The following is a 27312-nucleotide window of genomic DNA, read 5'->3' as shown; positions in this document are numbered from 1 at the left end:
TATCCCTAAGCTAACTGTAAGATTTTGTGGGTCCTCAATAAATTCATGATGTTGAAGGAAAAAAGTAATGCGGGTCCCAACCACATAGGGTCGTCTCATGAAGAATAGGGACGAGTGAGTTTGCTGTTTGAAGGACTGCATTGTGGAGGTTTAGGGAAGAGGATGACAGGAGCAGCCATTACCTTGTAATTATTAGTCAATTACTTTGAGCATAAGCCTCCTGAAGGAGATAAGAAAGGAGGTAAGAAAGGCTTTTGTGTATGTGTGGAGCAGTAGTTCCCAAAGCGTGGTCTTCAGACCAGCATCACCTGGGAAGTCGTTAAATGTACAGACACTTGGGCGCACCACAGACCTACCCATTCCGAGATTCTGTTAAGTAATCTGAGTTTCCATAAACCCTTAGGATATTCTGATGGAGGCTCAAGTTTGACAGTCATTGCACTGGTGAAGCGCAATCCTAAAGATGCTTTGGGGATGTTATTCAGTGTCTGGGGGCAGAAAACTGATTACTACTTGGAATTCTTTATCAGGATCTTGCTTGTCTGAGTTTTAGTTAATATTCCTGGAGGGGAAAGGGAGATTATGCTTTCCCTCTCTTGCAGGTGTGTTCCTCCCTTGAGGTGAACTTGCTGTGATGTTCCCATGGAGAAATGGTGTGTGTGTGTTCACGCGCCATATGCCTGGGTTTCTAGATAAGGAGGCAGAAGGAAGGAGAAGGTCTCGCCCACAAAGTTGCAGCTGGATGGGCGTGGGCAGCTCTCATCTGAGGACATTTTCCCGTTATAAGGGAATGCAGACGTGTGGGAGAAAAGGCTAGCCAGGGATAAGGTTACCCAACTGCCTTTTGGTGCAGACAGACACCGAGCCACAAGGAGGGGATGCCGGGCTGCCTCGCGTTGGGTCTCGACGTTCTGGCCCGCCTTGCCTCCCTGCCATCTTCTCGGATGATTAGGGGACTGTGAGTTCGAGAGGCCCCGAAGCCTCTGCCTGCAGGGGTCGCACTAGGAGCGCGGCCCGCCCCCTCCTCCTCGGCCCCCGCCCCCGGCCCCGCCTTTCTCGGGATCGGCCCCCGCCCGGTCAGGCCCCTCCAGCCTCTCCGCGCAGCCGCCGCCAAAGCCTGGAGAAGTGGAATCTCGCCGGCGCCGCTCCCTGCGCGGGACTGGCGGAGCGGCACTGGGCATGCTCAGTCGCCGGAGCCCGTCCCGGTCTCAAGTAGGAAGCTCGTGCGCTGCTCCCGCAGCTGATTCTGACGCTCCCGGCAGGGCGAGACTGGAGCAGAGCTGCCGGGTGCCGGAGCCTAGGCGAGCGCCGCGCACTGCCGGTGAGCCCAGCTTTCTTCCTTGCTTTTGCTCTGGATCCCGGGGCCGTCCGGGAGTGCTGGGGAGAGACCCGATCAGCAGCAGCGGCGTGGGGTGAGTGGCGGCGCGTAGCCCGGGCGGCTGCTCCTCTCCTCGCGGCCCCGAGGGCAGCGCGGCCACTGCCACTAGCCCAGCCGCAGCCCCAGCTGCAGCAGCTGCCACAGCATCTGCAGCGGGCGTTCCTGCGGAGTCTCGTGTGCCCCGCTCTCGCGCCGCAGGGCCGGGTGGCACGGCGATTGCGGGCTCACTCCTTGACTCCATCCCTTTGGCTTCGCGGCGCCCTCTTTCCCTCGGCAGCCGGGGCTTGGCAGGGCCTGAGGCAGGGGAGACAGGGTGGGAGGGGGTGCGCCGGGGGCGGGGGTGCTGCGGAGGGGAAAAAGCGAAGGTGGGCGCCGGCGGGGAAGAGCGCACACCCCCTTGCCTTGGCACCGGCCTCCGCTGTGCGGCTGGGCTCTCCCTCCACCGGCGGCAGCGCACTCCTGCCGGGACTTGAAGACCGGGCTGGATTCTAGGGGGTTCAGAGCCTAGCCGCTGGGAGATCAAAGGGGGAAAAGTTCATTTCCCTCTCGGAGGCAGGGAGCATTTTAACTAGAAAATGGCTGTGCGAAGGGGACCGAATCAGGGAAGCTGATCCTGAAGTCCACTTTGCTGCCTGCCGGACAGAATGGAGGGTTGAACGCTAGAAATGACATTTGTGTGTTGAAAACATTGCTGGACGGAGGAGGGATGCGGAGTGCCATAGAAACAATCAAAGGTGATCTTGACATCGGCGAAGAGGTCTAGAACTGAGGGGTCAGGGGCTAAGGGTCGAAGGACCGCAGGGCCTGAATGAAAAAAAGAAAAAAGAAAAAAAAAAAAACACATTGAAGAAATCAGACAGAGTTGTGGCCGTTTTGTAGTCAAGTTCAGGGCAGTTTAGAGCCATCACTGTCCCAGACTGTTTTGGGTGGATTGAGTCGTTGGGGAGGGCCAAACACTGAGAGGAGAATAAGGTCAGTGTCAGAAGCTCAGACAAGACTGGGCTCCGTTTTGATTAGAAGTCCCTCAATCACTGGCTTTACATTGTGCCTGATGACTTAGGTACAATACTTAAAGGATTCTCTTAAAATGATGCCAGCAGTCGTGTCTGAATTCCAAGAAATGGGGAAACTTTGTGAGGTTGGCATTGGTTTGTTCTTTGTTTTACTATTTCACTGATTTAAAAAGCAAGCAGTGGCATCCCGATCTGTTGTCCTGGATTGGGGTCTCTTAAGCCTTTGGTTTATTTTTCTTGTCATGAATTTATTTTTCACATCTTGTCCTCAAATGGCCATGATAGTTAAGAGTGTCTGCATTCGGGTAGCTGGGCGTTCAGGAAGGGGGGTTTCTTTATGAAGCCATATCGTGGTGTTTTCAGTTTGTAACTTGGAAGCAATATTTGCTGAGCAGTTGTTTATGGTAACTTGCAGAGTCCTAGAAATGGCAGTTTTGAAAGGGTGATATTTGTTAAGAGGATGAGGAACCTGGGGGAGTGGCGTCTGGAATGCTGAGAGAACACAGGTGGCAGTAGAGTGCAGTGGGCTGGCTGTCAGAGCACCTGGGGATAACAGATGCAGATCTCAATAGCTGTCCTTTGGTCATTGGCTAATTATATGACCTCGAGAAATCACTCAGGGACTCCATAGGCTGGGGTTGGTCTAGATATTTGCTCAGAGCGTTTGAGAAGGAATTCTAAAGTTAAGATCCTTTTCCAGGGAACTGGAAAGGAAAGAAATGTTTCTTTCATTATCTCTTCTAAAGGATGTTAATACTGTTAACTAAGTAATTCACCTGCATGGAGCCAGGACAGTCCCATTTTCTGAAACTTTTATAAAGTACTAGTGGAAAAACGCACGAGCTGAAGTTTAAAAGACTTGACTTCTTACAGTTAACTGGAGTAATAAGAATCCTGACTACAAAATCATATAAGAAAAGTCTGCTAAATAGTGGAAGAATCCACGTGTACAAAGATAAAATGTTTTAAACTGTTACTCTTTTTATGTCATGTTTCAAAGTTTGATAACTTTTTTTTTCCCTGCCATCAGAGAACAAAAATCAATTTTTTTTTTCTTTTTTGTTACAGCAGGAATACTGGAAGGCTTGCCATTGTATTGGAACAGTATTATGTTGATTATCTTGATTTCAGGATATCTAAATTTGTCTCTTAAAAGAAATGGGATGTTGTCTCTATAACTTCTTTTAAAATATTCCGCACCCTGATGTAGTATAGCCCCTTACACTTTTCATGGGCACAGGACAGACTTTTAGAAAAGTATTGTAAGAAGATATTACAGCTTATGAGGGCGATGCTTATTTTCCTCTCCCAAGTTAAGGAAAGTAGCGTTTGTTCATTACTATGTGTCAAGTCTGATATTCAGACTCTTACACATCTTATATGTTGTTATCTCTGACATAAATGTCAGCTTCCCAAGAAAATCTCTCTGAGGAGGTGGACAGTTCATTGCTTATAAAGCAGTAGAACTTCCGAGTTTTATTTTATATAAGACTATGTTTAACTGCTTTCATTATTCAGTAAGCATTCTCTTGTAAAACATATTTGATTTGTTATTTGGAATTAGATTTGACTGGAACAGCATGTCTTCAGAATGACTTGAATGTTTTTAAGAAGCTTCTATTCAGATTTTAAAACTTTTTTTATGTTCATTTATTTTCGACAGAGTTGTACTACTAACAAATGAATGTAAGGAAGATAAGCCCAGATTACCCATATTAATTTTATATGTTATTAGAGCATATTCTGGGGCTTCCCGGGTAGCTCAGCTAGTAAAGAACCCTCCTGCAATGCAGAAGATCCCAGTTCGATTCCTGGGTGGGGAAGTTCCCCTGGAGAAGGGATAGGCAACCCACTCCAGTATTCTTGGTCTTCCCTGGTAGCTCAGGTGGTAAAGAATCTGCCCGCAATGCAGGAGACCTGGGCTCGATCCCTGGGTTGGGAAGATCCCCTGGAGGAGGGCATGGCAACCCACTCGAGCATTCTTGCCTGGAGGGTCCCCATGGACAGAGGAGTCTGGCGGTCTACCGTCCATGGGGTCACAAAGAGTCACAACTGAGCGACTAAGCACAGTGCATATTCTGCATGTTGTTACGTGTCGATGGTGTGAAGTAGTTTGTCAGAGTCAGAGTGACAGATGCTCCATAATAAATGTCTAGTGAGATTTCACAAAAAGACCACCAGCCAGGGAATCCCAAGACTTGCCTTCTGGGCCAGGGTTGTCTGCTACTTAAATTTACTGGGTGACCTTGGGAAACTCCGTTTTCCCATCTGTAAAATGAGGGTGTTGCAGTAGAAGGCACCCTCATGGTGTGTTTTGAGCCTTCAGGTCCCAGTCCAGGGGCCTGTGATGCAACCATTTGAAAAGGAGGACTACAGGTGAAGCCTTAGATGAAGCTGATTTTGTTTCACTAAGTCTGGGCCATCCTGCTTTATGGAACTGTCGTTCAATTGCTAAGTTGTGTCCAACTTTTTGGGACCCATGGATGGTAGCCTGCCGGGCTCCTCTGTCAATGAAATTCTCCAGGCAAGAATACTGTGGTGGGTAGCCATTCCCTTCTCCTTTGGGATATTCCAAACCCAGGGATTGAACCCAGGTCTCCTGCATTGGCAGGAGGATTCTTTGTCACTGAGCCACCAGGGGAGCCTACTGTGTGGCATGCCCTTCATTTGTTGCACATTTCCCACATCCCTTCTAGTTTTTGTATGTCAAATGATGGTTGTCATAAAATTAACTCTTTGTGGGGCTGCAGTTGAGGTAGGAGATAAGGTAATAATTAGATTTGGGTAGAGCACTTTAGGTATATAAAATTGTTTGTTTTTTTTGTGGTGAGTGTTTTTTTATTGGTCATCTTTGACATGTTTTGATAACAAATATTATTGAGACTATAAGAGAATTGGGAAGGTTTTTTTACAGCATCTTCTGAAGAGATTCTGCTCCAGGGCGTGCAGGTGGTCTAAGGAATAAACCTCTTCAGGGGCTTTAGAGGAGGCTATCCTGTGCCTCGGTTTCCCGGGCACCTATGTGAACTTCGGGCAAACTTTTCCCATGTCCCTGCCTTGTCTCTTTAGCCTTTGACCAGAGTTGAAGTCCTTGGTCTCTGGAATAAACTGATCATTATCATTTCATGTTAGCACCGTCACTGTATTAAGCAGATGCCCATGCTGTAGTACCAGGAATGATGGCTGTCCAAATGTACCAACATGAACTTTTTTGTGTGTGTGATAATCTGTGATGGGTCAAAGGAAACCTATCTAATTTGATGTTTGTAATGTACTTCGCTTTTAACATGCTCTCAAAACTCAGTCTCATTAACCTTTAAGTGATGCAGGTGAAGAGAAGCCAGAGTTGTTACCAGGATTTCAATAAGTGATAATAAGTAGGTGGTAAGTCTAGTGCTTCTGATCATAACTAGGCTCCAGGGCTGCTGGGCCAGTGGTAGGAGTAGGGCAGTAACTGCAAACACCAGATGAGAACTGGAAGAGAGGCAGTACATGGGGGTAGAAAGTTAAGCCATCACAACTTGGCAAGAAGTAAGAAGCCTTGGTCTGTTTCAAGGTATGAGGGGGCATAGGGTGTAGAGTTACAGGAGACATTCCTTCTCTGCATAATCTCTTTTTCATAATATTTGAATCTTACCTGGTCCTCTTAAGTATTGAACAAATACTAGGACAGGCATTATTTTTGTAATCAGGAAAAAGTCACAGCATATTATTTATTGGTATGTAAAATGTGTAGATTCATATGGATAGCCACGGAAAGAGAATATGGAAAAAATGAATGGTATGGAATATGAATTAAGGTTTTTCTTTATTGTTTGTTAATGATTTGGTAGTTGTTATAAATAAAGTGAACCGTTTTGTCCTTTGCTGCTTGTGGAAGTCTTACAAAATTTTATCTGCTAGGTTATAACTAAAGTTTGAAGTGTAGCTCTCTTGGAAAGTATGCTTCAGGAATGCTTGAAGTAGGAGGCAGAGTGGTTTTGTTTTGATTTTTCCTTTTCAAGTTGAGTAAAAAGAATGCGCTTTTGGAACTGAGCTGGAAGAAGTATGCACTTAGGAGGATGAGGTTGGGGAGAACTTACAGAGCTCCAGAGAGGGAAGGAAACGCTGTTGTTGAAGAAGGAAGTCTTGGCATGACTGGTGGTATGGAATGCAGCATTTCCCAAACAGCTGCCCAGTGAGAAAGAGCTTAGTTAGTGGGTGTCTGCTATATGCACATCGCAGCGCTAGGGCTGTTGTCTGTCAGTGAGGTTTCCACTCTCCTTATCCGAGTGACAATGATGACCATATAGCGAATATTTTCCAAGTGTGTTCAACTGAGAAGATCTGTCCTTTTCTCTGAGAGTATGCCGTTCTGAACTGATAGGAATATTTTTATTTGGCAGTTTAATGGTCCATGAAATTGATAAGTCTGGGAATCTGGGCCTGAGATGTAGGAAGCTCTGCCCTCAGGATCAAGTTGACTAGTGGAGGCCAGGACACACTGGAGCTTGTGGGTGAGCTGATGGGGCCTTCCAGGAATGTGGAATCATTGGTACAGACTCGAGGTCCTAGGAACTGAGAAGAAGTTAATTTCGAAAGTGCTCTGGGAACCAGCAAGTATTTTTGAATTATAGCCCAAGAATGACAAGGAAAGTGCCAAGAAGAAAGATGAGGTTCTAAGAGAGCAGAAAGGACAAGTGACTGAAATGTGAATTTTAGCAGGCAGGGCCTCAGAATGACAGATTGTGGCGTTTGTTTTTTTACATGCTGACTTCTTTCTGCCCAAATGGCATGCTCTAACAACTCAGGATTGGTGATTCTAGGAAGTGCTGCTGGAGTTACAGCCGTTGAACTGGGAGTTGTGTTACAGCCGGCTTGGTTTGCACCTCTTCAGTATCATGCCCTCCAGGGTGAGCCTTGATGAATCGCTGGAGAAGGTTTATGGATAATTTGCTCATGGAGTTGGTATTGTTCACCTTTAGTTTGAGTAGCTGTTAGGAAGGTGGGAGGTGAGGGAAAAAACACAAATTACTTCTGAGTTTAAAATAGTAGCTTAAGAAAATAATTAATTTTCAGATAATACTTAAAAAATCTGTACTTAGTAGTATTTGGATCTCACTGGTCTTAATAATATATTATTGTGGAACTCTGTGCAAAGAGCTTGTTTTAGCTGTTACCCTATTTAATTCTTACAGAATACTGTAGTGCTGTTCCCATTTTAGAGATTAGGAAATTGAGGTCCTTTTCACTAAAGACTGCGTGTGTGTACGTGCGCGTGCTTAGTTGTGTCTGACTCTTTTGAAACCCCATGGACTGTAGTCTACCAGCCTCCTCTGTCCATGGGATTCTGTAGACAAGAATACTGGAGTGGGTTGCCATTTCCTTCTCCAGGGGATCTTCCCTGTCCAGGAATTGAACCCGTGTCTCTTGTGTCTCCTGCATTGGCAGGTGGATTCTTTACCACTAGCACCACCTGGGAAGCCCAAAGGCTACAATAGTGAACAGTAATGCTTGCCTTGCAACTGTTGTCAACCCAGAGGAGTCTGTGGGTTGCTGAGGAACTGAGGAGGTGAAGAAATAACATTTATCAAGGGTGAACTCTGCCTGGTGCTATATAGAAAACACTTCACTTTGTGTTTGGGGGTATCCTCTTTTTCCCCTTTTTATAGGTGAGTAAACCTGGTTCAGAAACTTTAAAGGACTTGCCCAGGTCCTAAACAAAGCCTGCATTATTCTTTCCACCACAACATGAAACTTTCCTAGATTCAGCCTTTGGGAAGAAGGTGAAAATTCCACCTTTCATCCATTTATAGAATCCCGCTAACCTAAATCTGCATACTTAGTGGTGGAGCCATTGCCTCCAGATGATGGCCTCCTGTGCATTTCTTTCATCTGAACACACACTGAATAGTAGAAAAATCCAAATCTAATTTCTGAATATGTCTGAATCTAAGGGTTGCTGTGTTGAATCTCTCTGGGCAGATTCTGGTCAAGAATATTTCTTTTGTAAATAAAATGCCCCAGAATCTGATCAGTTGTCACCTATCAATCAGGGGCAGTGTTGGGGTGACAAGGCCTTTGATGACTGGAGGAACCTGAGGATTTCAGGGCCTTTCCAAGCAGCCCCAAGGCTGACTTGAGACTTCTGGCTGCTGGAGAGAGGGTGGTGGATGTGCCTTCCTTCCTGGGAGCATCCTGCTTGCTGCTGGCTGATAGCTCTGTTCTTACCTTCTGATCTGCATATGGTTTCCCAAGTAGACCTTTGTTCTGGGCAGTAGAGTCAGTCAGTGGACCTGCAGTAATGAGTATCTCTGTTTGCTTGGCAGACTGTCTATCAGCACAAGTTATAATATGAATAAGTAGAATTTCCTTAGCATGAGTTAGGTTTCTTGAGTTCGTTCCCCAGTGAACAAATACAGCTGAATTTCTAAACAGAACTGAGGCATAGCCTGGACTTAAAGTGAACTGAGAGGGGTGTAGATACTTTGAAAAGCACCGATTCAACCTCAGATTCTGACCAGAGCCTCTCATCCTCCCTGCTAACCAGACTTTATTTGCTTATACCTTTTCAAGATCGCTAATGAAGACAGACATGCGATCATTTAGGGACACCCAGAAACCTCCGCTTTGTTTGTCCATGCCTTTGTTCAGCAAATGTTTATTGAATACAGGCTTGGCGCCAGGTACAGTGCAAAGTGCTCAGGAAGATGGGAATGTCCTGGAGTGTCTATAAGGTGCTTCAGTAGAGGCATTTGTGAGGCTCTGAGGGAGGGGAGAAGGGAGAGCAGGAAGACCTTCTAGGAGGTCTTCTAGGAGCCACGGCAAAGGACTATAGTAAAACTCACTGCTACAGAAAGTCCTTCAGCTGTCTCCTTTTCCATTTTAGTTTGGTTTAGTGGAAGTGTGGTAGCCTGCTTCTTCTATCCAACAGCTGGTATTTGCTATTGCTGTATAAAGGACCTAGAGATCTGGCCTTTCAAATCTCTATAGCTGTGGTTCTCGGGGTGGGGGCTGGGTGATTTTGACCCCTAGGGAACGTTTGGCAATACTCCTGGAGACATTTCTGATTGTCGTGATTGTCAAAGAGGTATGACTGGCATCAAGTGGGTGGAGGCCAAGGATGCTGGTGAGTATCCTGCAGTGCATGCATAGGATAGCCCTGTGGGGAGGCAGTTGAGGTTTGGTGGTTTGACTCTCAGCATTCCAGTACTGCTCTATGGTTCCATAACCGTGTAATCTTGGACAGCACCGTTGGACCACAGACTGTACAGTGCCTCAGCTTCCCCAGAACATGGTTGTTATGAGGGTTTCATGAATATGATAAGGGCTTACAGCACTACTTGGAGGAGTTCCCTCGTGGTCTCAGAGTTAGGATTCGGCGCTTTCACTGCCATGGCTTGGGTTCAGTCCTTGGTTGGGAAACTGAGATCCTGCAAGATGTGTGCTGAGGTCAAAACAAAACAACCCCCCCCCCAAACCCAAACCAACCAAACAACGAAACAGCACTCAGTCTCTAGTAAGACCTTATCAGTTACTATTAATATTAGTTTCAAGCGGAAACTTTAACTTGTGACTCTGGAGAGCTTGAGTTTGGAGAATCCAGGAGAGCTGAGCTTGTGTGCCACCTGTCAGTATGCTAGGGGATAAGAACTGGCCATTATTGTTTTTTTGCTTCCTTTTTGTCTGTGAGTTTTATTTTCCACTGTTTCCACCTCTTGATGCTAGGACTTTGCCTTTCATCCATTTTTTTCCCCAGGGACCCAAATTTCTGGGCCTTCATGAACTTTCCCCCTAGAGGGCTGAGAAATATACTTACGATTTTCCTTAGCTCTGTCTATTTTGGGAATGGTGAGAAAACGGGAAGCAGGTCAAGGGAGAAGTTGCATTGCTTCTGATTGTCGCAGCTCCCTTCTCCATAAAATTCTGTGCAGGATTCAGAGGCAGGCGATACTGCCTGCTCAGTAACTCTTCCCACTACGCCCACCAGCTCCACCCCCAAGTTAGGGGCCTGCTGTTTCCAAAATACCCTGTAATTGGGTCACAACATTATCTGCCTGCTGGAAATCGTTTCTAAAAATCAAAGCAAACACTCAGTCTGTCTCAGCGGGCTTTGAAATGTCTCTGTCCTGTATGTTGGGGCTTTGCAGAGTTATTCTGAAAACAAAGCAGACTTCTTGTCTCAATTAGGTGGCAAGTCTGTCTGTGACCCGGAGCTTTGTCATATCAATATTTCACTTGCAAGGGTGCTTCCAACTTCATGGTCGTTTCTGACTTTCGGCAGGTAGGTGAGCTTGTGAACTCTGTGTGTGTGTGTGTGTTAGTTGCTCAGTCGTGTCTGACTCTTTGTGACCCCATGGACTGTAGCCCACCAGGCTCCTCTGTCCATGGACTTCTGCAGGCAAGAATACTGGAGTGGGTAGCCTTCTCCAGGGGATCTTCCTAACCCAGGGATCGAACTCGGGTCTCCTGCATTGCAGGCAGATTCTTTATCGTCTGAGCCACCAGGGAAGCCCTGTGGACTCTATGCGACAGATCAAAAACTGTTGAATTTTTATAAGGTGATTGATTTGTAAAGGTTTTCATTTAGTGTTTTGAATGGTATCAACAGACTAGAGAAAAATTAAGTTCAATTGATACAGTTTTCTAATTCCTTCCCCATGACACAGTCCTCTTTCTGCTGAATGAGAGCAGTGGCCTCTCAGTGGCCTCCTGGCTTGTCCATTCATTCAGTTTGGCTTCTCAAGCACTGGGCGCTGTTCCAAATGATGCATGTGGAAACTGACCACGATGGCCATTGACTCTGATGGCTAAAAAATAGCTACATAAAACGTGATGTGTGCTCCTGGGAGAAGTGCTCAGTGCTTCCCTGACAAGCACCTGCCCTGCTGGGGTGTGGGGTGTATGTCAGGCACCACCTCCCAGGAGAAGGAGTGCTCCATCTGTCCCACCGCACACCCGGCCCCTCCATCTGTGCAGCAGAGTAAGGCGTCCCTGATCCCCGGCTCCCACTCAGAGCCTGCTGTTTCTGAGAGTGTGCCTCCACTTTGTTACCATTGCTAGTCACCTCTCACCTAGGAGTCTGCAACTCCATCTCTGGCGCTCCTCCTTGTTCTCAACACTGCCTCCAAGGTGATCTTTTGAAGTCTGCAGGTCTGGGCACGTTCATCCCATTCTGCAGGGGCTCCTCGCGGCCCTCAGGGTGAAGCCCTGGCTCCTTGGTGCCACATCTGCCCCACTTCATGGTCTCCTGTGCCCTCCATCTCATGCTCTGAGCTCAAGCCTCACGGTTTTTTATAGACGCCAGGTTTTCTCTGGCCCTTTATCCTGTTCCCATCGCCTGCAACCATCCTTACCGTCTGTCTGTTCTTTACCTGCTTGACTTCTGTAACACTTTCAGGAAGTGGTTTAATCATCATGCACCTTGGTGTGCGTCAGTGACCTGAGGGCGTATTAAAACACACAGGGCCGGCCCCACGGCAGGGTTTCTCAACCCGCAAGCCTGTTGTGTAGCCTGATGAAAGTCTGTACTTCTAACAGCTTCCCAGGAGATGCTGATTCTGCTGGTCTGGGGCCCACACTTGGAAGACCACTGGTGTACCCAGGACAGGGCAGCTGGCTTTTCTGGCTCCCACAGTGAGCTCCTCACCCCCTCTTACAGCCCGCCTTTGTCACCACACAGAATTGTATCCGTTTACTTCCCTGGCTCCTCTTCTGGTCTGCAAGCCCTTGAGGGACAGCACTGTGACTTCTCCATTTTCCTGTTCCCGGTGCTTCAGAAGTCCTGGGTACTCAATTAACATTTGTCAAAGAATGAGGATGTGAGTGAATAAGAGTGTTATCATTGGCCGCTTTGGTAGATATGCCCCAGGACATTTTCAGCACCTAGTTGAGAGTTTATCCCCAGATATAATGGTATAGACTTATAACATGATGTTAATGGGGTTGGTATGTGTTAATGTAAGAGCTGATTAACTTTTGTGATTTTTGTGTCCAAATTTTTAGAGAGATCTAGGGGAGGGGCTCAGTTTAAACTCATTGTTGTTTCTAGAATGACTCAAAAATACATTGTTTTCTTATCGTGGCTCAGAATGAAAACATGTGTCCACAGGAAATGGAGATATTTAATTTTGCAACCACAGCATAAGCATGACCTCTCTATTTGAACTAATAAATCATATTGAACTGAAATTAAATATAACCAGATGTTTCATCATTTCTCCAAACCAGAGGGAGGGATAGCCAGAATACTTCACTTCCTCATTCATTCTGCAAATGTTTAAGCACTTACTGTGTGCCAGTGGGGCCTAAGGGTACGGCAATGATTAAAACATTCTCTGCTGCCTTTGTGGGGGGCTCTGTGAAATAATAGAGATGGGTGATGTGATGTAGAATCCTAGTGGGCTCCTTTTGATCAAGTGGCCCTGAGCTATGACCCGAATAGCAGTAAGTCATGGTCATGGCAAGATTATGAGTGAAAACCGCTCAGTCATGTCCGACTTTTTGCGACCCAATGGATTATACAGTCCATGGAATTCTCCAGGCCAGAATACTGCAGTGGGTAGCCTATCCCTTCTCTAGGTTATCTTCCTGACCCAGGGATTGAACCCAAGTCTCCCACATTGCAGGCGGATTCTTTTCCAGCTGTGCCACCAAGGAAGCCCACGAATGCTGGAGTGGGTAGCCTATCCCTTCTCCAGGGGATCTTCCCAACCCAGGAATCGAATCGGGGTCTCCTGCATTGCAGGCAGGTTCTTTACCAGCTGAGCTATCAGGGTCAGGATCATGGAGATGAGCCACTTCAGGCCAGGAGAATGGTGTAGAGGGCGAATGGGGTTGGGAGGAGGAGAAGAGAGGAGTTCTGGATTAACAGGTACATACTGCTGCTGCTGCTGCTGCTGCTGCTGCTGCTAAGTCACTTCAGTCATGCCCAACTCTGCGACCCCATAGACAGCAGCCCACTAGGCTCCCCCATCCCTGGGATTCTCCAGGCAGGAACACTGGAGTGGGTTAACAGATACACACTACTGCATATAAAATAGATAAAAACAATTTAGGAAACTATATTCAGTATCTTGTGATAACCTGCAGTGGAAAAGAATCTGAAAAAGAATACATATCTATGTAAAATTGAAGCACTTTGCTGTACACCTGAAACTAAATAGATCAATAAAAAAAACCAAAAAGATAATCAAGGAATATATCCCCCCAACAATAAAAAACTCTTCAAGGAGTCCTAATGCTCCCATCGTCCAAAAACTATATTGACATTGACTTATTATTTTTTCTGCTCATTCAGGCCTCAGCTCTAGCTTGCCTTGGTTCCACAGCCTCTAAAGCAGTGTTTCTCAAAGTGATTGGAAACCTGAATCATTGGAATAAACCATAAATCATTGTGAATATAGGCTTCTGTGTTAAATTCAGAAACTTGTATGTACCTACTCGTCAGCATACGCGAGAATTCCTGCTGAAAAGAAATTTGTTAGCTTTCTTTACCCCAGCACTTGGCTGTGGGTGCATTTGCACAGCCTCTTCTGAACAGGTGTTTCTTGGTGTGCACCTTAAACAGCCTGCTCTTAAGGTTCTGCTTTGCATGCACCTGAAGGAATGTTTCATGTGAGGCAGGTTTCTCTCTGCTTCCTTTTCTGTTCCCTGTTTCTCATTGCTCATCAACACTTTCTCATCATTGTAGAGGACTACAGGATGGCTTAGTGGTAACAAATCCGCCTGTCAGTGCACAAGTCCTGGGTCGGGAAGATCCCCTGGAGCAGGGGAAGGCTACCCACTCCAGTATTCTGGCCTGGAGAATTCCATGGACTGTATAGTCCATGGGGTCACAAAGAGTTGGACAGGACAGAGCAACTTTCATGTTCACGCCAGTGCAGGAGACGCAGGAGACACGGGTTTGATCCCTGGGTTGGAAAGATCCCCTGAAAGAAGGTGAGGTAACCCACGCCAACGTTCTTACCTGGGAAATCTCATGAACAGAGAAGCGTGGCTGGCTACAATTCATGAGGTCGCAGAGCTGGACATGACTGAGCACTCACACATGCAGGGTATTCAGTTGGGACAGGATTTCTTTTATTGATTTTCCTCATGCCTGATCAGTTGGTCAGTCCCCCTGGCTTGGGTCCAGAGAGAATGGCATTTTGAGCCTCAGAGATTGTTGCTCGTTTGGTGCATTTAGGGGAGGAACTGGCTAATGGAGAGTGGGTTTTTACATCCGTTGTTCAAATTACGACTTCATTCTGTTTCCTTTTGGGTATCGAGATGTTGTCCTGGAGGTCAGCTGACTCCAGGTGGAAGGAGAGGAGTGACCAGTTGGAGTTGCTAAGGCTGAGCATTTGGTATGAGAAAAAGAAATTTGGGGTCACAACTTGGTTAACCTTGACCTGGGTTTTTGCTGACATGTTGGAATCTTAATTCCAACTTAAAAAAATACTGGCTTTTGGATTATTTTTCTGTTGAGGTATGTTTAGTTTTGGTCCTCCCTGAAATCAGGGAGGATGGACTAGGTCTATCTTTTTGGAGAGTTTTATTCTCCAATCATGTTTATGGTTCTAGTTTGGCATAGAGGCCAGGAAAGGAGTTAGGTGGGGTGAGCTCACTGAAAATTTTCATTAGAGGGAGAGCCCAGAGTGAGTCTTTTGAAAGGACATTAGTGTAGATAGCATAATTCAGAGTAAAAGAGCATTTGATTCTGTTTTCAGGGGTGGGGAAAGGCCCCTGTCCCATATTGCTGACTTTTCTATATTTGGGGAGACTCCCAGAGAGATGCAGTAATACTTCACTGAGAAGAGGGTTAAAAGAAGCTGCAGATGTAGATGAAAGAGCCCACAAAAACCCTCCCCCCAAGGAAGGAACCTCCTGAAATGTGAGGAGAATCAGGGCTGGGAGTCCCTGAGGGTTCCTTTTAGTTCTGGGAATTGGTGCTTTTGGGTCCCCTGTGTCAGGGTGCTCTTTTCTTGGCACTGGTGCTTTCCCTAAACGGGATGGGAAATTGACTGTGACCCGTCTTGTTGGATACCATTACTATGGTCAGGCTTCCCAGGTGGTGCTGGGAAGTGGTCAAGAATCCACCTGCCAATGTGGGAAAAGCAGGAGACGTAGGTTTGATCCTTGGGTCTGGAAGATCTCCCTGGAGAAGGAAATGGCAGCGTGCTCCAGTATTCTTGCCTGGAGAATCCCATGGACAGAGGAGCCTGGCAGGCTACAGTCCATGGAGTGGCAAAGAGCCAGACACCACTGAGCATCTGAGCACAATTACTGTGGTCCAGCATCTCCATGTCTTCACCTATTATCCTAAAATTCAGGGAGAAGAAACTCCCACATTTGAATTAAATGGATTCCAATGCTTTGAGCAGAAAATCTATGAGCCGCGCTGCAACAGAAGTAACGCTCACCACTCTTATTCATGAGACTCAGCAACTGGGTCAGTGTCATTTTCTAAAAATGTCTTTTTTTCCAGGACTTGAGGTTATTTGTACTAAAATAAATAAAGGAAGTCTTGCATTCCATCAACTTACGTATAATGGTCCTCCGATCAAAGCCATCTCCTGCTGACTTGAGTTTTATTTTAGCTTAAATCATTTTCCTTTACTGGTACTAGATCCTGCTGTTATGTATATATTTTACAAGCTGCAAGCAGAAATAAGAAGCAAAAATAAGATGTGGCATTTTATTGAATTTTGTCTTTTTTTCCTCTTTTGTTCTGAGAACGTGTGGCTTGCAAGAAAAACCAATAAAAATAGACAATAGGGGACAGTGTTGATTTGTAGCATTATTATCTTTATTTCTTGTAAAGGAAACAAGATTTTCATTCGATGCTGTTGTGCTCTTTTCCATTTAGAGAGAGAACAGTGGGATGGATGGCCCATTCAGAGTTTATATACATTTTTGCTTAACATTTAAATGATTTTCGTATGAACATTTATAAAGGTGTTACTTTCTTTTTGCAGCACCAACTATTAAGCAGGGTGGTACTAGCATGCCCAAAACAGTTTCTTTCCATTGGAGAGCTTGGTGGATACATATTTTCATGAAATCACATTTGCTTTACCTTCAGTGTTGACCTTGAAAACTAGCTTTTGAAATGCTTAGAGATATATCTTTTTGATAGATGGTTAAGTTAAAGAAGGAGTATACCTAGTGTGATACAGTTTTAAACATTTTATTTGCATAGAGTGGAAAATTTTGAGAGAATGAATAGAAACAAGTAGAGATTTCATGAAATTGGGGTGGCTTTGCTGGCTTACTCGCAGTTCTTCCCTAGCCATTCTTAGTGTTTTTATATCCTTTTGTTGTTGTTCAGTCACTAAGTAACCTCCGACTCTGGAACCCCATGGACTACAGCAAACAGGCTTCCCTGTCCTTCTCTGTCTCCTGGAGTTTGCTCAAACTTGTGTGCATGGAGTTGGTGATGCCATCCAACCATCTCATCCTCTGTTGCCGCCTTCTCCTCCTGCTCTCAATGTTTTCCAGCATCAGGGTCTTTTCCAATGAGTTGGCTCTTTGAATATATCCTTTTAACAATGACTTAAAAGAGAAACATAGTTCTTGTGTTTAGTTCAGTTCAGTTCAGTTGCTCAATTGTGTCCAACTCTTTTCGACCCCATGAATCGCAGCAGGCCAGGCCTCCCTGTCCATCACCAACTCCTGGAGTTCACTCAAACTCGCGTCCATCGCATCAATGATGCCATCCAGCCATCTCATCCTCTGTCGTCCCCTTCTCCTCCTGTCCCCAATCCCTCCCAGCATCAGAGTCTTCTCCAGTGAGTCAACTCTTTGCATGAGGTGGCCAAAGTACTGGAGTTTCAGCTTTAGCATCATTCCTTCCAAAGAACACCCAGGGCTGATCTCCTTTAGGGTGGACTGGTTGGATCTCCTTGCAGTCCAGGGGACTCTCAAGAGTCTTTTCCAACACCACAGTTAAAAAGCATCAATTCTTCGGCACTCAGCTTTCTTCACAGTCCAACTCTGACATCCATACATGACCACTGGAAAAACCATAGCCTTGACTAGATGGACCTTTGTTGACAAAGTAATGTCTCTGCTTTTGAATATGCTATCTAGGTTGGTCATAACTTTTCTTCCAAGGAGTAAGTGTCTTTTAATTTCATGGCTGCAGTCACCATCTGCAGTGATTTTGGAGCCCCCCAAAAATAAAGTCTGACACTGTTTCCACTGTTTCCCCATCTATTTGCCATGAAGTGATGGGACCAGATGCCATGATCTTTGTTTTCTGAATGTTGAGCTTTAAGCCAACTTTTTCATTCTCCTCTTTCACTTCCATCAAGAGGCTTTTTAGTTCCTCTTCACTTTCTGCCATGAGGGTGATATCATCCTCATATCTGAGGTTATTGACATTTCTCCTGGGAATCTTGATTCCAGCTTGTGCTTGTTCCAGGCCAGCGTTGCTCATGATGTATTCTGCATGTAAGTTAAATAAGCAGGGTGACGATACACAGCCTTTTCCTATATACTCCTTTTCCTATTTGGAACTAGTCTGTTGTTCCATGTCCAGTTCTAACTGTTGCTTCCTGACCTGCATATAGGTTTCTCAAGAGGCAGGTCAGGTGGTCTGGTATTCCCATCTCTTCTTGTGTATTCACTTTTAATTCATCTAAAGAGTGTGAATTTCAAGGATGTTTCTTCAAGGAGACCAACTGGGAACAAAGAGAGAACTAGCATCATGCTTAGTGAAATAAACCAGTCCAAAAGGACAGGTATTGTACGGATGTCCTTATATGTGGTGCCTAGAGAAGTCAGATTCATAGAGACAAAGTGGAAGGTGGTTGCCAGGGTGTGGAGGGAAGGGATAATGGGAAGTTATTGTTGAATGGGTCCAGAGTATGATGTGGGGAAGATGAAAAAGTTGTGGAGATGCATGGTGGTGATGGTTACACAACAGTGTGAATATGCTTAGTTCCACAGAACTGTACCCCTAAAAATGGCTAAAACGGTAAATCTTGTTATGTACATTTTACCACAGTTAAAAAGTTCAACAAAAAAACAAGAGAACTGGTCCCGTACAGTCACCAGCCCAGGTACTGTGACCTAAAGAATTTTGACTTATTATCAGTTTGAAACCTGGAGGCCTGTTCTAGCATCGGGGCTGAGGCTCTGAGGGTTGGGAGGCAGGCAAGGACCCTGGCAGCTTGAGAGGGAATAGATACCACTCACCTGAACCTGATCCCTAAGTTCTGTGTTTTCAAAAGCTTTCTTCACTGTGGAACTAACACTTAACACAGACAAATTTGAAATAATCAATTGGGTATGCCTTACGTGGGTCAGGGCTTCCCAGGTGGTCTAGGGGTAAAGAACCCACCTACCAATGCAGGAGACTAAGAGACGCAGGTTCAGTCTCTGGGTCAGAAAGATCCCCTGGAGGAGGGCATGGCAACCCATTCCAGTATTCTTACCTGAAGGCTTCCATGAACAGAGGAGCCTGGAGGGCTACAGTCCATAGTGTCGCAAAGAGTTGGACATGACTGAAGTGATTTAGCATGCACACACACGTTATTTGGGTCATGTTTTTGGCCGTGTATATTACTGACTTCTACTTTGGAGATGAAGTGATTCGATAAAAATTAATCTTCACTGGGGTGTCCTCAAAAACTGTGGTACCTTTCCCATTTATTTAGTTGATTATGCCCTCATAGCCAAGTGACCAGCTGACCTAACCCTTCTTTTGCCTTGACCATTTTGTTCTAAAGAGAGTGTAGAGTTTAGAGCTAGACAGAGCCAGGTTTCAATTTGGGCCCTGCCCTGGGGTTGCTGGGTATAGGAGGTGCCCTGCCTGAGCCACAGTTTCTCTATCTATGAAATATCCAGAATAACTACCTGGATGGGAGGGTTTACTGTGATCATGTGAAAATGTGTGCTATAAAGTGATCAAGTTATTTACTTTCTTGATTTCCTCACGTTGAAATGGTTGGTAGGTGGACCAGGCATTTTAGATGAACTCCACATTTGTTACTATGCTATGGAAGATGGTCCTTAATGAAAAACTTACATGCTGTTTAGGATTAAAATGTTTAAAAAATAATTCTTTAAAAAAAAAAGGCTGGTGGGGAGACATTCATAGTTGGTAGTAGTAGGTTTTTAACAAATTTTAAATTCTAACTTCTTGGCTGCACTGGGTCTGACTGTGCTAGGTCCCCACTGCTTTGCATGGGCTACTCTTGCTTGTGGTGCTGGGGCTTCTCATTGTGGTGGCTTCTCTTGTTGCAGAGCATGGGCTCTAGGCACACGGGCTCAGTAGTTGTGGCTTTTGGACTCTAGAGCACAGGCTTGATTGTTGTGGCTCATGGGCTTAATTGCTATGAGGCATGGGGAATCTTCCAGAGTCAGGGGTTGAACCCATTTCTGCTGCATTGGCAAGCCAGTTCTTGTCCACTGCACCCCTAGGGAAGTGAAGTGAAGTCGCTCAACCGTGTCTGACTCTTTGCCGCCCCATGGACTGTAGCCTATAGGCTCCTCCATCCATGGGATTTTCCAGGCAAGAGTGCTGGAGTGGGGTGCCATTTCCTTCTCCAGTCTTATATTAATGCTTTGTGTTCAACTACATGGTCTTGGTGTTGACTGTTATCTCCCCTGTCCCCGCTTAGTGTCTAAAGAGAATGTGGATGACAGTTCCCCAGTGTGTTTGATGTCTTGAATTATAGTTTGATAGATTTTGGAGACCTACAGATTGGGATTTGATCCTGGGTCAGTCTCTATCAGAAAAGGTTACCTCCTTTTTCTTACAGGAAGAAGAATCCTATAGAAGTTATAAGTGAAAGTGAGAGTGTTAATTGCTCAGTTATGTCCAGCTCTTTGAGACCCGTGGACCTTAGCCTGCCAGGCTTCTCTGTACATGGAGTTCTCCAGGCAAGATTACTAGAGTGGCTTGCCATTCTCTTCTCTCGGGGATCTTCCCAACCCAGGGATTGAACCGGGACCTCCTGCACTGAAGGGTCATTCTATACCATCTGAACCACCAGGGAAGCCCAGAAATTAATTAGGGTTAATGTTTATTGAGCATTTCCTGTGAGACAACTCATTTCCTATGAGTCACTGTGAGGAATGCCTTACGTGGAGAAGATCATTTGGCCCCACTTCTCTATGAGGCAGCTACTGTCGTCATCTGCAAATACAGGTGGGGAAGCTGAGGCTCACCCAGGTTGTTCCAGGGCGCACAGCTGGAGCAGGTGCTGGGACTGGGCTGAATGGAGATTATGAGGACGGAACTTGGCATGGGGAAGGCACTCAGTAAATGTGAATGCAAATGCAAGTACGCGGGCACACACACACCCTTAAATGAATATTTCCCTGAGACACAAGAGCTACTAGATTGCAAAAATTAGGAAATTTCCCAGGAGAATGGAGAGTCTAAGGACCAACCAGTGTGAGAAAGCTTGTGTCAGAAACACAAACTGTTGTAATTGTAGCTGTTTTGCATTTTTTTTCTAATTGCTGTTTTAAACAAAGAAAATGTCTATCCTCTCTGTAGGGTGATATATGCTTTTAAAGGATGTAACTGGGGTTGAGATGTTTTTCTTTAGGAAAAAGTCAGTTATTTCTCTAATCATTGAGCATTCTGTCCTGAGAATGCACTCAGTATAATTAGAGAGGATAAGCTCCAGCCTCCAGGGGTGAGCAACTGGCCTTCTCGAAATGTTCTGTAAATATATTAGTCTGAAAATTGCATTTTAATGTGGTGTACTAGCAAAATTGAATTTTATTTGCCAAATTATTCCATGTTAATAGTGGTCTTTTTCTACAGGAAGTCTGTTACTTTGTTTAAAAAAAATATATAGGTCATTTGTTCCTTCCAAAATAATTGACCATCCTCTGGAATAATCTATTACTACTTCCACTTCTGATTTGAGTTAGGATACTGATGAAATACAAAAAAGCAAATAGAATTTCAAGTCAAGAATGTGACTTTAGAGAATATCATTTTGCCTGTGGTGTTTGCTTTTGCGTCCTGGTTTAAATGCTATATATTGATACTTAAAATGAATTAAGGCAGCTTTGTGGTCTTTTTGTCATCCAGGTGATGCTAGGAAAAATGTATTCATTTAATTAGTTATCAATGATGTCATCTAAGGAAACCATCTCGAAGAATAATTCTTGAGTGCTGAGCTGGTTAACAATTATTCTTGCCAGAGAATCTGTTTAAAGGACCAAAAAATTGTGAATTAGCCTGTTTGGAAATTTCTAGTTGTTTCCTTAGCATACAGAGAAAGTCAGGCTTCCACTGTGTGGTGATTAACAGTTGAAGAAATCACAGTTGATGTAGGGTGAGTGCACAAGTTTGACACTAGACTCCAGAAGGATATGGGGAAATTTAATGAGTTAAATTTGAAATGCATCCATTTACTTGCAAAAATTTTGTACTTCATTTGCATGTTTCCTTGACCATTAATTTTTGTTAATGAAAATTTGAAGGCTGCATGTAATCTTAAACTGTTAGCTGTGGACCCCAAAGAATCAAAAGAAATGGACACTTAGGAGTTTTAAAAGAAAGTATCAAATGATTATAAGTCACTATTATAAAATAGTGTTTGATGATTGTCCATTGTAAAAATTCAGAAGTATTGCTTTGAAGGAAGAAAGGGTGGTATATAGTAAACTGAGAATGCGAAAGTAAGCAGACTATAATATTTTGCTTTAATTTTTCTAGTATATTGATTGACTTCCATTCTAGGGAAATACTCTTATGATAAAAAACGTTTCTAATTTACTTAAAATATGTTTACATTTTGATTGTGTTCTGTTTATCTCGTATGTAAAGAAATCCTTGAATCTCAAACATTTAACCATTTCCTTCTGTATTCAGGGCTTCCCTGATAGCTCAGTTGGTAGAGAATCTGCCTGTAATGCAGGAGACCCTAGTTTGATCCCTGGGTTGAGAAGATCCCCTGGAGAGGGGAAAGGCTACCCACTCCAGTATTCTTGGGCTTCCCTTATGGCTCAGCTGGTGAAGAATCTGCCTGCAATGTGGGAGACCTGGGTTCGATCCTTGGGTTGGGAAGATTTCCTGGAGAAGGGAAAGGCTACCTGTTGCAGTATTCTGGCCTGGAGAATTCCACGGACTGTATAGTCCATGGGGTTGTGAAGAGTTGGATACTACTGAGCAACTTTCACTTTCATTTACTGTATTCAGGGGTTTGCTGGTGGTAAAGAATCCACCTGCAATGCAGGAGACCTGAGTTTGATCCTTGGGGATCTTCCTCTGGAGGAGGGCATGGCAACCCACTGCAGTATTCTTGCTTGGAGAATCCCAAGGACAGAGGAGCCTGGTGGGCTACAGTCCATAGGATCACAAAGACTCAGACTCGACCGAAGTGACTCAGCACACTCGCACTGTGTATTCATAAGTGGTTTGAGAACTAACAAATCTTGTTCCAATCAAGAGAATTAACTGGCTACAAAAATGGAGTCATTTCCTTGCATCTCTGGAGTCAGTTCTGTATAGTGTCTTTGCCTCCCACCTCCCAGCCAATACCTTGAAGTCTTAAGCTCCGGTACTTGTGAATGTGATCTTATTTGAAAAGTGGTCTTTGAAGATATCATTAAGTTAAGATGAGGTCAGATTGGAGCAAGGTGGGCCCTTAATCCGCTGTAACTGATGTTCTTATCAGAAGAGAAATTTGGACACAGAGAGGGAGAATATCACGTGAAGACAGAGATACACAGACACAGAAAAAAGATGACTATGTGAAGATGAAGGCAGAGATTAGAGTTTCATCAGGACTACTGGAAGCTGGGAGGGCTTCCCCGGTGGCTCAGGAGTAAAGAATCCACTGATAATGCAGGAAACCTGGGTTTGATCCCTAGGTTGGGAAGATCCCCTGGAGAAGGGCATGGCAGCCCACTCAAGTAGTCTTGCCTGGAGAATCCCATGGACAGAGCCTGATGGGCTACAGTTCATAGGGTCACAAAGGGTCAAACACAACTGAAGAAACTGAGTACTGGACGCTGGAGGAGGCTAGGAAGGATCCTCTCCTAGAGGCTTAGGAGGGAGCATGGTCCTGCCAATATCTTGATAACAGAATTCAAACCTCTGGAACTGTGAGAGAGTATGTTTCTGTTGTGTTAAGTCAAATAATTTGTGTTTGGTCCAGTATCCATGGGAAATGACAGGTCTTTAGAGTCAGACTGCTTGAGTTTGAATCCTGGTTTCACAGTCTAATGTTGTGATCCTGAATCTCAAGTTATTGAAACTTGTCATGCCTCAGTTTCCTCATCTGTAAAGTAGGGCTAAAAAGGATACCTTCCTCGCATAGTCATTAAAAAAAAATATTTGCCTTATTTTTGGTTGCATTGAGTCTTTGTTGCTACCTGGGCTTCCTCTAGTTGTGGCGAGCTCCTCTCCAGTTGTGGTGCGTGGTGCTTCTCCTTGTGGTGGCTTCTCTTGTTGTGGAGCACAGGCTCTAGGGCGCATGGGCTCAGTAGGTGCGGCGCGTGGGCTTAGTTGCTCTGCGGCATGTGGAATCTCCCTGGATCAGGGATTGAATTCGTGTTTCCTACATTGGGTGGATTCTTATGAATTCAGGTGGATTCTTATCCACTGTACTACCAGGGAAGTCCTCACTTAGCCATTTTGAAGATAAAATATGTGTTTAATACTTTGACCAGTTCCTGGTGCTATTACATGTAAAAAATTCAGTCATTCTAAGGAGATCAAACCAGTCAACTCTAAAGGAAATCAACCCTGAATATTCATTGGAAGGACTGATGCTGAAGCTGAAGTTCCAGTACATTGGTGACCTGATGCGAAGAGCTGACTCATTGCTAAAGACCCTGATGCTGCAAAAGATTGAGGGCAGGAGGAGAAGGGGGTGACAGAGGAGGAGATGGTTGGATGGCATCACCAACTCAATGGATGTGAGTCTGAGCAAACCTCAGGAGATGGTGAAGGACAGGGAAGCCTGAGGTGCTGCAGTCCATGGGGTCGCAAAGAGTCGGACACGACTAAGTGACTGAACAACAACATTATTCATATATATATAGCAACTAAACAACAACAACAGAACTATATGGAAATGATTTTTGATCATTCAGCTAATATCTACTGAGCTTTTCTAACAGCAAACTTCATGCTAGATAGTGTTCAGGGTGAACATAAATCCTTCAGGTATCATTCCCTCCATTAATGTGAAGAAGAGAAGTAGTTTCTGTGTGGCATCTTTTTGGGCAAGAACTATCTCTGACCTTTCCTCTGGACCTTGGGGAGTGCAATACAGCACCTGTGTCCTGGGGAGGCAGTGAGTATGAAGCCACACTGCCTTCGGTCAAATTCTGATTCTTACTAGCTTTGATCTTGAGCAGTAATAGAATCTTTAACATTGTCTCCAAAATGTTGACAGTAATTGTACTTTGTCACTCGGGTTATGGTCAGAATTAAGTGGCTTCCCAGGTAGCGCTAGTGATAAAGAACCCACCTGCCCGTTCAGGAGATCTAAGAGATGCAGGTTGTATCCCTGGGTTGGGAAGATTCCCTGGAGGAGGGTACGGCAACCCACTCCAGTATTTTTGCCTGGAGAATCCCATGGACAGAGGAGCCTGGAGGGCTACAGTCCATAGGGTTGTAAAAGAGTCAGACATGACTGAAGCAACTTAGCATGCAAGGTTTAAGTGAATTAAAATACACAAAGTGCCTGGAATAGTAAGCATGTAATAAATGTTGTTATATTATTAAGTAAACCTCAAAAGTTTTCAAATTTGTAAATTAGTTCATTCTTTTGATATTAAAGTATGGAGGATTGAGATATGAATCAGATACAGCCCCTTTTCGAGTAAGTGAATAGTTAAGTCAGGGAAGATTAATTCATTTACGTTTTAATAAAATAGTATATAAATAAGGCAAAGGGTGATATGAAGAGCACGGTTAATTCTCAGGTTTTCAGGGTTTGGAGGTTGAACTGGAGTTTTCTAGGCAACAAAGGAAAGAAATAACAGTAGGGGAAATGGGAGTAGTATACCCAGAGGCATGGCATGCAAGGAGATACCCCCAGGGGTTACTCACAGAGGTACAAAAGTTCCTCTAGTACCTGAGTTTGGTCCTAGAGCCAGGGTTTGAATTCTGCCACTTAACTGCTGTGTCTCCTTAAGGTAATTTCTTGACCTCTCTGTGCCTCTGTTTCATCCTTTAAATAGGGGTAAAAGACTTTGGGAGGATTAAATGAGCATATTAACTTGAAGTGCTTAGATTGGTGCTTGTCCAAAGTAAGTACCGAAACAAAAAGCATTGGCTCTTGTTAATGTTGTTATTCTTCAATTTGCTTAAAGACTACAAGGGCTAAGAAGGTTCACTTAATATTAAGTTCGACGATTCCTGTGGGCTTGGATCAATGCTGCACCATTGGATCCATACAGTCTCTTGAAAATAGCTTTCACCATTTGAACATTTGGATTAGGAGGTGAAAAAAAATTACATTGTTTAACTAGAGGAAAAAGTGATTAAAATAGGCTAGACATTGGCACAAAGCTTTGTGCAGATTGCTGATTAGGCAAAATAAAAAAAAAAAAATAAACCCGCATGTTGAGCCAACATGGTTTTGTTTTTAAATCTGGTGAACCACCTGTATCTTTAAGTAATCAATTTAAAGATGGGTTTGTTAATTGTTTCCAAATTACCCAGTGACGTTTAGTCTATGTTCTGAACCTGCGTAAGTTTAGAAAAACCACCACTGGAATGCAGCCCATTGGTGGTACCGCTCAGTTGGCAGATTTCAGAGGTGAAAGGAGGCGTGTGGCCTCAGGATTTCTTTGGCTACACTTCCCAGAGCTGTGATGGCAAGTGCATGAATTATTTCAGCTGTGGTCCAGTCTACTCTTATTTTTAGTTTTAAAGGGGGGAGTCATTTCCAATTGCGGTTTTCTTTCATCATGAGAGTCATTCATTATGTATTCATTATGCAATGTATTCATTATGACAAGGCTTAGGCAGAAGGAAAATAAAAAATAAACATCACCAGATATGTCAACATTTGGAGATATTAATTGTTAACACTTGGGGTGGAGCCTTTTAAGTCTCTTCCCACTTGCAAAAAAATTAGGCCTGTCTCCAATGCAAGGGCAGGCTAGCATTGGACACAGGGCAGCCTGGTGAGGGAGACCTTTGGGGAGATGTTTAATTAGAAAATTCAGGACAGGAACAACACAATGGTGAGCATGGAATTGTTTTACACTAAACCAGTTAAAAATGGTGAGAATAAGTAGCTGAACAAAGGTCCTATTTACTCATTCACTGTATTTATTGAGGGCCAGTGAGATGCTGGAGACAAAGCAGGGAACACAGCAGATAGAAATCTGAGCCTTTGTGGAGCTTGCTTCCATTGTCAGGATTATAGACAGAAACTAAAGGAAATAAATAATCGACATGTTAAGGTATAAGTACTGTGGAGCACTGAGAATTGATGCTTTTGAACTGTGGTGCTGGAGAAGACTTTTGAAAAGGAAGGGGATCAGACTAGTCAATCCTAAAGGAAATCCACCCTGAATACTCTTTGGAAGGACTGATGCTGAAGCTGAAGCTGCAATACTTTGGCCACCTGGATGTGAATGGCTGACTCTTTAGAAAAGACCCTGATGTTGGAAAAGATTGAAGGCAGGAGGTGAAGAGGGCGACAGGGAATGAGATGGTTGGATGGCATCACTGAGTCAATGGACATGAGTGTGAGCAAACTCCGGGAGATTGTGAAGGACAGGGAAGCCTGGTGTGCTGCAGTCCATGGGGTCACGAAGAGTCAGACTGGACTTGGCGACTGAAAAACAACTGAGGAGAAAAATAAGTCAGACTAGAGGGATGGTGGCGGGGATTAGGGGAGGGTAAGAAGAGGGGGATGGATTTTAGTTTTTATTTTTTTAGTTGAAGTATAGTTCATTTACAGTGTTGTGCCAGTCTCTGCTGTGCAGCAACAGTGACTCGGTTATATGCATTCTTCTTTT

General features: G+C 44.6%; 1 protein-coding gene across 32 annotated transcripts in view; it reads left to right on the top strand.

The window, feature by feature from the left end:
- The first annotated feature begins 1238 nt into the window (after positions 1–1238).
- Positions 1239–27312, top strand: part of APBB2 (amyloid beta precursor protein binding family B member 2) — a 379613-nt gene continuing 353539 nt past the window's right edge. For all 32 annotated transcript variants that reach the window (XM_060417042.1, XM_060417035.1, XM_060417054.1 and 29 more), the window contains exon 1: positions 1239–1321. The gene's annotated coding sequence lies outside the window, so the exon portion shown is untranslated. The remainder of the gene's footprint in view (positions 1322–27312) is intronic.

The sequence above is a fragment of the Ovis aries genome, chromosome 6 (assembly GCF_016772045.2).
Source record: "Ovis aries strain OAR_USU_Benz2616 breed Rambouillet chromosome 6, ARS-UI_Ramb_v3.0, whole genome shotgun sequence".
Taxonomy (NCBI): Eukaryota; Metazoa; Chordata; class Mammalia; order Artiodactyla; family Bovidae; genus Ovis; species Ovis aries.
The sequence above is the reverse complement of the archived record's forward strand: the minus strand, read 5'-3'. Positions and strand labels throughout refer to the sequence as shown.